Source organism: Montipora capricornis, chromosome 3, assembly GCF_036669925.1.
Source record: "Montipora capricornis isolate CH-2021 chromosome 3, ASM3666992v2, whole genome shotgun sequence".
Taxonomy (NCBI): Eukaryota; Metazoa; Cnidaria; class Anthozoa; order Scleractinia; family Acroporidae; genus Montipora; species Montipora capricornis.
In genome coordinates, this window is record NC_090885.1 from 26,574,482 (window position 1) to 26,581,333 (window position 6,852).

A 6,852-nucleotide genomic window follows, 5' to 3' on the forward strand; every position below is an offset into this window, starting at 1 on the left:
ATTAGTAAATAAAATACCTTTCCTAAAATAGCCATCATTTTCCAAAAGTATGTAGTTTCACAAATTGAGTTCGTTTCCGGTCAGAATTTAACCGGAAACTACGTTTTCTTCACACCTTGATCAGAAAAACCGTGTCGAGGCATTTTGATTAAATGTCTGATTTGTTTTTATTCACTGTTAAACTTTAACTTTTTATAAAACGCGCAGTACCTTTTCTTAAATACTTATTACTTTCGAAGGAGGCAACAAATAAATACTCCCCGACACGGGTTTTTTGCCACATTATCGGGCAACATTCTTGCCAAATTTCAGCGAAAAGGGATGAAAACTCGCTGTAAACGAACTGAAATCGTGCGCCTCATTCGATGAAATTTGCATTTGAGTTTTTGAGACATAAAGCCATTTGTGGACAGCTTCTAATTTGAGATAATTTATTCGTAGAGTCGTCTTCTTTTCTAACTTTGTCTAGTAGAAACGTTTTTTCGCAATCTTTTTGTCATGTAAAAAAAAATAAAAAATGAGGTGTACCTTGGAATATCAAAAACTAAAATGGCAAAATTACTCGCAAGGGACCAAATACAATAACAAACCTACAACAAAGTCTTGCCAAATTCGTTTCCAGCCACAATTGTAAGCTCACACCCGCCGTACTTGTTATTATCCTGTGTCTTTAAAATGTTTAATTTGTATTTCACCTTAGAGGCTAGCGCTTCAAAATTACGCGACGATCGCAAACGAGTAACATAAATATGAATAACGAAAGAACTGTGTGCCGGTGGATGGACATCACCACCTCAAATGACGGCCCGTCACGAAGTAGATGGGTCGTCGCGACCCGTCAACATTTTCAGCCGGCCTCAAAGCCTCCAGTATCTTCAAATACACGATTTTTTCAAAGTCTCTCACCCCCTGACATTTCCAACAATCAGTTCGACCTTTCAAGAAACGGCTCGTCACGACCCCTCAACATTTCCAGGCGGCTTCACCGCCTCGACTATCTTCACAAATAAACGATTTTTTTTCTAAGTCCCTCACCACCTGACATTTTCAAACGTCGGGTCGACTTTTTCAAATGACGGCTCGTCAAGAACTAGACGGGTCATCACGACCCGTCAACATTTTCAGCGGGCCTCGCCGCCTCCACTATGTTTTTTTCTAAGTCCCTCACCACCTGACATTTCCAATAGTCGGGTCGACTTTTCAAATGACGGCTCTTCACGAACTAGGTAAGGACCCGTCACCATTTTCAGAAAGTTCCTCGAACCTTCTTTAAAATAGCAACTTCCTGTTACTTTACTTCCGCAAACACCACGACCCGACTTCCGCTTGACGGGTCGTCTTCACGAAAAAGGCGACCCGACTCAGTTCATGTGTATTGGACAACCCTCGCACGCTTCCAACAGACCTGCGCTGCGGCCCTATTTGCCACCACGTACTAACACTCACTCTCTCTTACAACTCGGTGACATAGTTTGTAGTGCACCCATAAAGTGCTCTAGAAATTGATTTTATCAAACGAGTTGATAAAGGTCGAATAACCACCGTGAAAGATTTGGAAAGCTGACGTTTCGAGTGTTAGCCCTTCGTCGGAGTCCTTCGCTCCGACGAATGGCTAACGCTCGAAACAGTACCACAGATTCTTTAGAAACTAAAGTTTTGTATAAAGTGCACGACCACGAAAACCAAACGTTCTGAATAAATTAAAGTGAAAAAACGTTCTCTGTTTAAAAAAGATTGAAAACATAAGCTTTCGGCTACCAGTCTATAACTTTTAACGAATGAAAAAATTAGCGCGCGAACGGAAATATATACGAAAAGGGGTGCGATCTTTTTAAAAATAGAATAAAAAAAGAAGTGTGAAAAAGGCTTGGAGATAAAAATGTAAATGAGGTCTCATTACGATAGAATAGAGTATTGCCTAGGCAACAGTTTTGAGTTATTTTCCGCTTCGACGGTTTTAGCTGTGTGCCAAGATTCTAGTGTTTTTCGAACGCGGTAATTGCCTTCGCCAATAACACAAGCATTATCGAAGTCAATGGCATGATTGTTTTGCCACGCGTGGTTGGCAACATTTGAGCCCTTTGTATAGTTCTTCAAGTTTCGTTGATGTTCCTTTTTTCGGGTTTGGAAGCATCTTCCGGTTTCTCCTATGTAGTTCCAAGGACAGTCTTTACATTGAATTTTATAAACAACACCACATTGGTGATAGGAAGGTTGTCTGTACTTTTGAGACGGGAATTCTTGTTCAAGAGTTTTGAATGGTTTGTTGACCACGCGGATTTCAATGTTACGGAGTAATCTCGTAAGAGGTTCGGTTAGGCCACTGTGATAAGGGGGGCATACATAACCCTGGTACGTATCCGATGGTTCGGCCCATTTGAAAAACATAGGAACCAGTTCTTCTGGTGGAAGAACTGTAGATGGGGGTGGCTTCCTATTGAGAATGTTAGAAAAAACAGGCGATGGGTAGCCGTTAGGTTCTAACGCGGCCCTGACGGTGGTTGGTTTCACGTGTTTTTCCTTCACGGCTGCTCAGGAGGTTGGATGCCCGGAAAAGAAGGGTCGAGGCCCTACTGATTTTGTGTTTTATTTCATGATTATTTCACGTAAAGACTGTCCTTGGAACTACATAGGACAAACCGGAAGATGCTTCTAAACCCGAAAAAAAAAAACAACATCAACGAAACTTGAAGAACCATACAAAGGGTTCAAATGTTGCCAACTACGCGTGGCAAAACAATCATTCCATTGACTTCGATAATGCTTGTGTTATTGGCGAAGGCAATTATTTTTTTACCGCGTTCAAAAACCACTAGAATCTTGGCATACAGCTAAAACCGTCGACGCGGAAAAGAACTCAAAACTGTTGCCTAGGCAATACTCTATTCTATTGTAATGAGACCTAACAAAAAAAAAACCGCACCCCTTTTCTTATATATTTCCGTTCGCGCGCTAACTTTTTCATTTGTTGAAGGCTATAGATTGATAGCCAAAAGCTTATGTTTTTAGGCTTTTTTAACCAAAGAACGTTCTTTCACTTTAATATGTCCTATACTGGTTACAGCTCTATTTTTACTTGTCCTGCGGTATAAAGTTGTCTCATTGTTAAAAGATGCAGCTAATTTGGCAAGGAAAAAAAAGAATTATTAGTAGGTTAGTATATAGTACGTTATATATTTCCAGTTAGTATTTTCTCAACCCCCAGTTGCAGTGCACCAAGTGTCAGTGTGTCAAAATAATAAAATTCGGCGCGAAGTTTAAGTTTTGTCCAGCAAATTGGTTGAAAACAACGGACATACAGCAACTTTTGGACAATCCAAAAGAATGCGACAAAGTTCGGCATAAACTTATTCAATGGTACGAAACTCAGTGTTTTAATCGTGAAGTATTTTACTAAAACAATTATTCCATTCGTGCTTATTGGATATGTATAGGAAATCGTATGAACGCGAGTGATGTTTTGAAAGTTCTCAAAATGGCACGAGCCATAGGCGAATGCAATTTGAGAACTTTCAAAACATCACGAGTGACCATAAATCACGAAATGCACTCGCGTTCATACGATTTTTTATTTGTTATATTCTCAACAAAATTACTCAAACGCGCTACTTTTTTCGTGCTCGTATTCTTCCACTTTTGGGTTTAGTTTTCTTTCAGTCGCCCATGTTTTCCAGACATTCAACCAGGTCTGTGTAGCTTTCAACTTGTTTTTGTTTTACTCATTTTCTTTAAGGTGCTCAACGATGTTTTGGTTTGACAAAGCAAACCAACTGTCAGCCATTTTTTTTTCACCTTGGTGTTCAAATTTCAATGGCGCTTCCCCGATGTTTCCATACCAACCTCCGTATTGCACTCTATAACCTGGATGGCACTCTATAACCTATTTATGCATTCGCCATTGGCCAATCAGAAACAAGATATTTTGTTGAGTATATAATAAGAGGTGCTTATAGCCAACTCGGCGCTACAAACTTCGTTGGCTGTTTATCACCTCATATCCAATGCGCACTCATGGAATAATTGTTAATTGGTATATTATAAAACAGTGGATAGCGTTGAAGGGGCACTATGATTGGCCAGTCAAACTCCGAATATCCTTTGCTATTCACCTCCGAGCAACTTGCGAGGGATTTGCGCCCGTAAATATTGTAATCATTGCAAGAACAAACGAGTTAAAATCATCTTTTTGCGCTGTATTATCTCACAGTTTTAGTCATATACTAAAACAACTATTCATTTCCGTGTCGGTGGCTAGTAGGGAGCTTAAGCATGCGCGTGTTTGAGACCCGGACGGCAACCGGAAGTGGGCTGTTTTCCTTTTTAACTGGTCTTCAAATAACCACATTTACATTGCCAAGTGTCTTTTCTCCATTGGAGATGATTGGTATAAAAATCTGGGAGACACCACTGTCCTAGCGCGCGAAATGTTCTCTTCCGGTTGCTGTCCGCGTCTCAAAAACGCGCGTGCTTATGAAACTCCCTTAGTAGTTGATATTTACAGAGCTGCGAAACCACCTCCACTTAAGTGAATAGTTCAGTGTTAATTAGTATTTACCACACAAGTGAATAATGCTTTCCGCGCATTCTGATTGGATAGCTCGGAGGTGCACAGCAAATACTATTCACCTCTAAGCAAACGGAAAAAAACAAAATGTCTTCCCGTTTGACTTCGGTTACCAAGAAGCAAATTTTATCGATAAGAACGAGGAAAATTACTCAACTTGTGTGGCATATACTAAAACAAGTATTCTCGTTGTACCGGAGAAACTGGTGGATATACAGATAGGCAATCAAATGTTCGCCCTGGATGGCGCAATTTTTGCTAGATTCCGAGGTACGCGTGCGTTGCTTGTAGCTTGATTACGACAGGATTGCGCAGTATTTTTCCATGTCTATTATTAAGAAGTAATTACATGATTACTTTCGTGAAATTAGGAAACAATAAGCGCTCGTTAATTTTCTAAAAGACTACAAATTGCGTTTTCTCTACGGGCGCGTGCAATTTTGTTTGACTTTGAATTTACTCCTGCTCATTTATTCCAAATAGGCTTTCTTCGATTTGTTAAAATTCAGTTTGAAAGAGAGGTTTAGAGGACAAAGGCAAAGGAAAGAGGATGATAATTATGCAAATATTTTTCACATTCATTCCAACTTATTTCTATTGTGTTTGGTCTCACTGCCGCACTATCAAGCTGAATACTTGATATTTCGAAAATGGCCTATTGCACTCGAAATCATGTAATTACCCATGCTCACAAACTTTCACCGTAAAACTGACTTGTGTCAAGTGAACGTAAGGAACTAAATACCAAAAGAACATGTTTTCTAAAACCTTGTATGAAGTCGGGCCGGATCCTGTAGGAAGAAAAGCAACTGAGTATACAGAAGAGGACAAATTATATGCAGATTTCAGTTGAGGTGGGCTTACCTGTTTCCTTGGACGTGTTCAGCTTTTAAAAGCTCATAAAAATGTTTATTTGTCAACGAACCGCGATGACGTGTAACTTTACGTCACTCTTATTAATGACTTCGTGGATGATCTGGCAGGAGAATCTATTGTTGAAGGATAATCTTTCGGGGGAAGAAAAGACTCAGCAACACTCCGGCTGTTTCTTATCTTTATTGGTCTTCTCGGGTCGATCTTCGACTAGACAGCTCTTTTTCTATGTTCCTAATCGGACTGAACAATCAAGTGCCAATCACACGTCAAAATGACGCCTGCAAGACGCACTACGCCTGCGCGTCAGTACATTAACATATTTTTCCACAACAAAGAAAGTCGCTTGCCTCGACGAGACCTTACAGGTTTGTCAACATCAGACTAGCACGAACGGAGTACGACAAGTTACAAAAATTACAAGGAACGAGTTACAATATCTAGAACCAAGTTACACAGCAAATTTACGGAGAAAATGGCGATTTACGTTTATTACATAACAGAGTTAAACAACTGACAAAAAGGAGGAAAGGACGAGCGTAAGCGCCGCCTTTCCATAAATTTATCTGGCATACGTGTTCCAGGCAGAACAGGACAACAGGTGCGGTTACACGGGGTACTTTTACAGTGGTAAATTGCCTTTTTACCACGGGAAACTGTATTTAGTAGTGTGACCGACGCTTCCCGAGGTAAATTTCCCGTGTTAATATCCATGGATACGTCCAAAAGATGAGTGGAAGCGCCCATGACATTTAACGTGGGAAGTTGGAAGGGTGTTTTGATGCCCAAGGTACAAGAGCCAATCGCTATGCTGACGAAGTTGTGATTAAATTTCCCGCCAATGAATTGCGTGAGATTTCGTTTTACCTCGGTAATCTTCGTATACCGTGTGACCCCTAGTTAACGCGGTATACTAAAACTCAAGTGTGAGGCACCGCGGCATAATTTACCATAGGAAATGGAATTTACCATGGTGAGTGTAACCGCATCTAATAACTACAATTACAGGTGTTATTTTTAATTACTTAGAAATATTAGAATATAGATTAAAAACACTTATTAAGAACCCAAAAGAGACCGCTGTTGTCATGAATGTGATCTGGAACCGAGAGAACGAGTCAAAAAAGGCCCAGAGGTGAACTGAAAATAAATTGCTTCCAAAAACACAGTAAAAGGCTTCGTTAGGGTAAAAACACCACTGAGTGAAACACAAATAACCGTAATGACACCAAAAACTAATTAAAACATTTCTAATGAAAAACTTAGTTGGCCTAGCGCACCAAACACCTTTCAGCTGTTCCAAACCAAATTCATGACCTTAGGAGAAGACACATTCTGATCGCAACTATACTAAAGAGCAAACCCCCATGAAATAATCGTAGCTACAATTTTCATCGTTTAACACTATGTCACTC

The 6,852-nt window shown here is 40.1% G+C and overlaps 1 protein-coding gene across 1 annotated transcript in view; it reads right to left on the reverse strand.

Moving 5' to 3' along the window:
* The window catches only part of LOC138041242 (substance-K receptor-like), a 32,355-nt gene extending 26,721 nt beyond the window's left edge, over positions 1–5,634 (reverse strand). Inside the window, exon 1 of the transcript XR_011130776.1 lies at positions 5,429–5,634. The gene's annotated coding sequence lies outside the window, so the exon portion shown is untranslated. The remainder of the gene's footprint in view (positions 1–5,428) is intronic.
* Between the last annotated feature and the right edge of the window lie 1,218 nt (positions 5,635–6,852).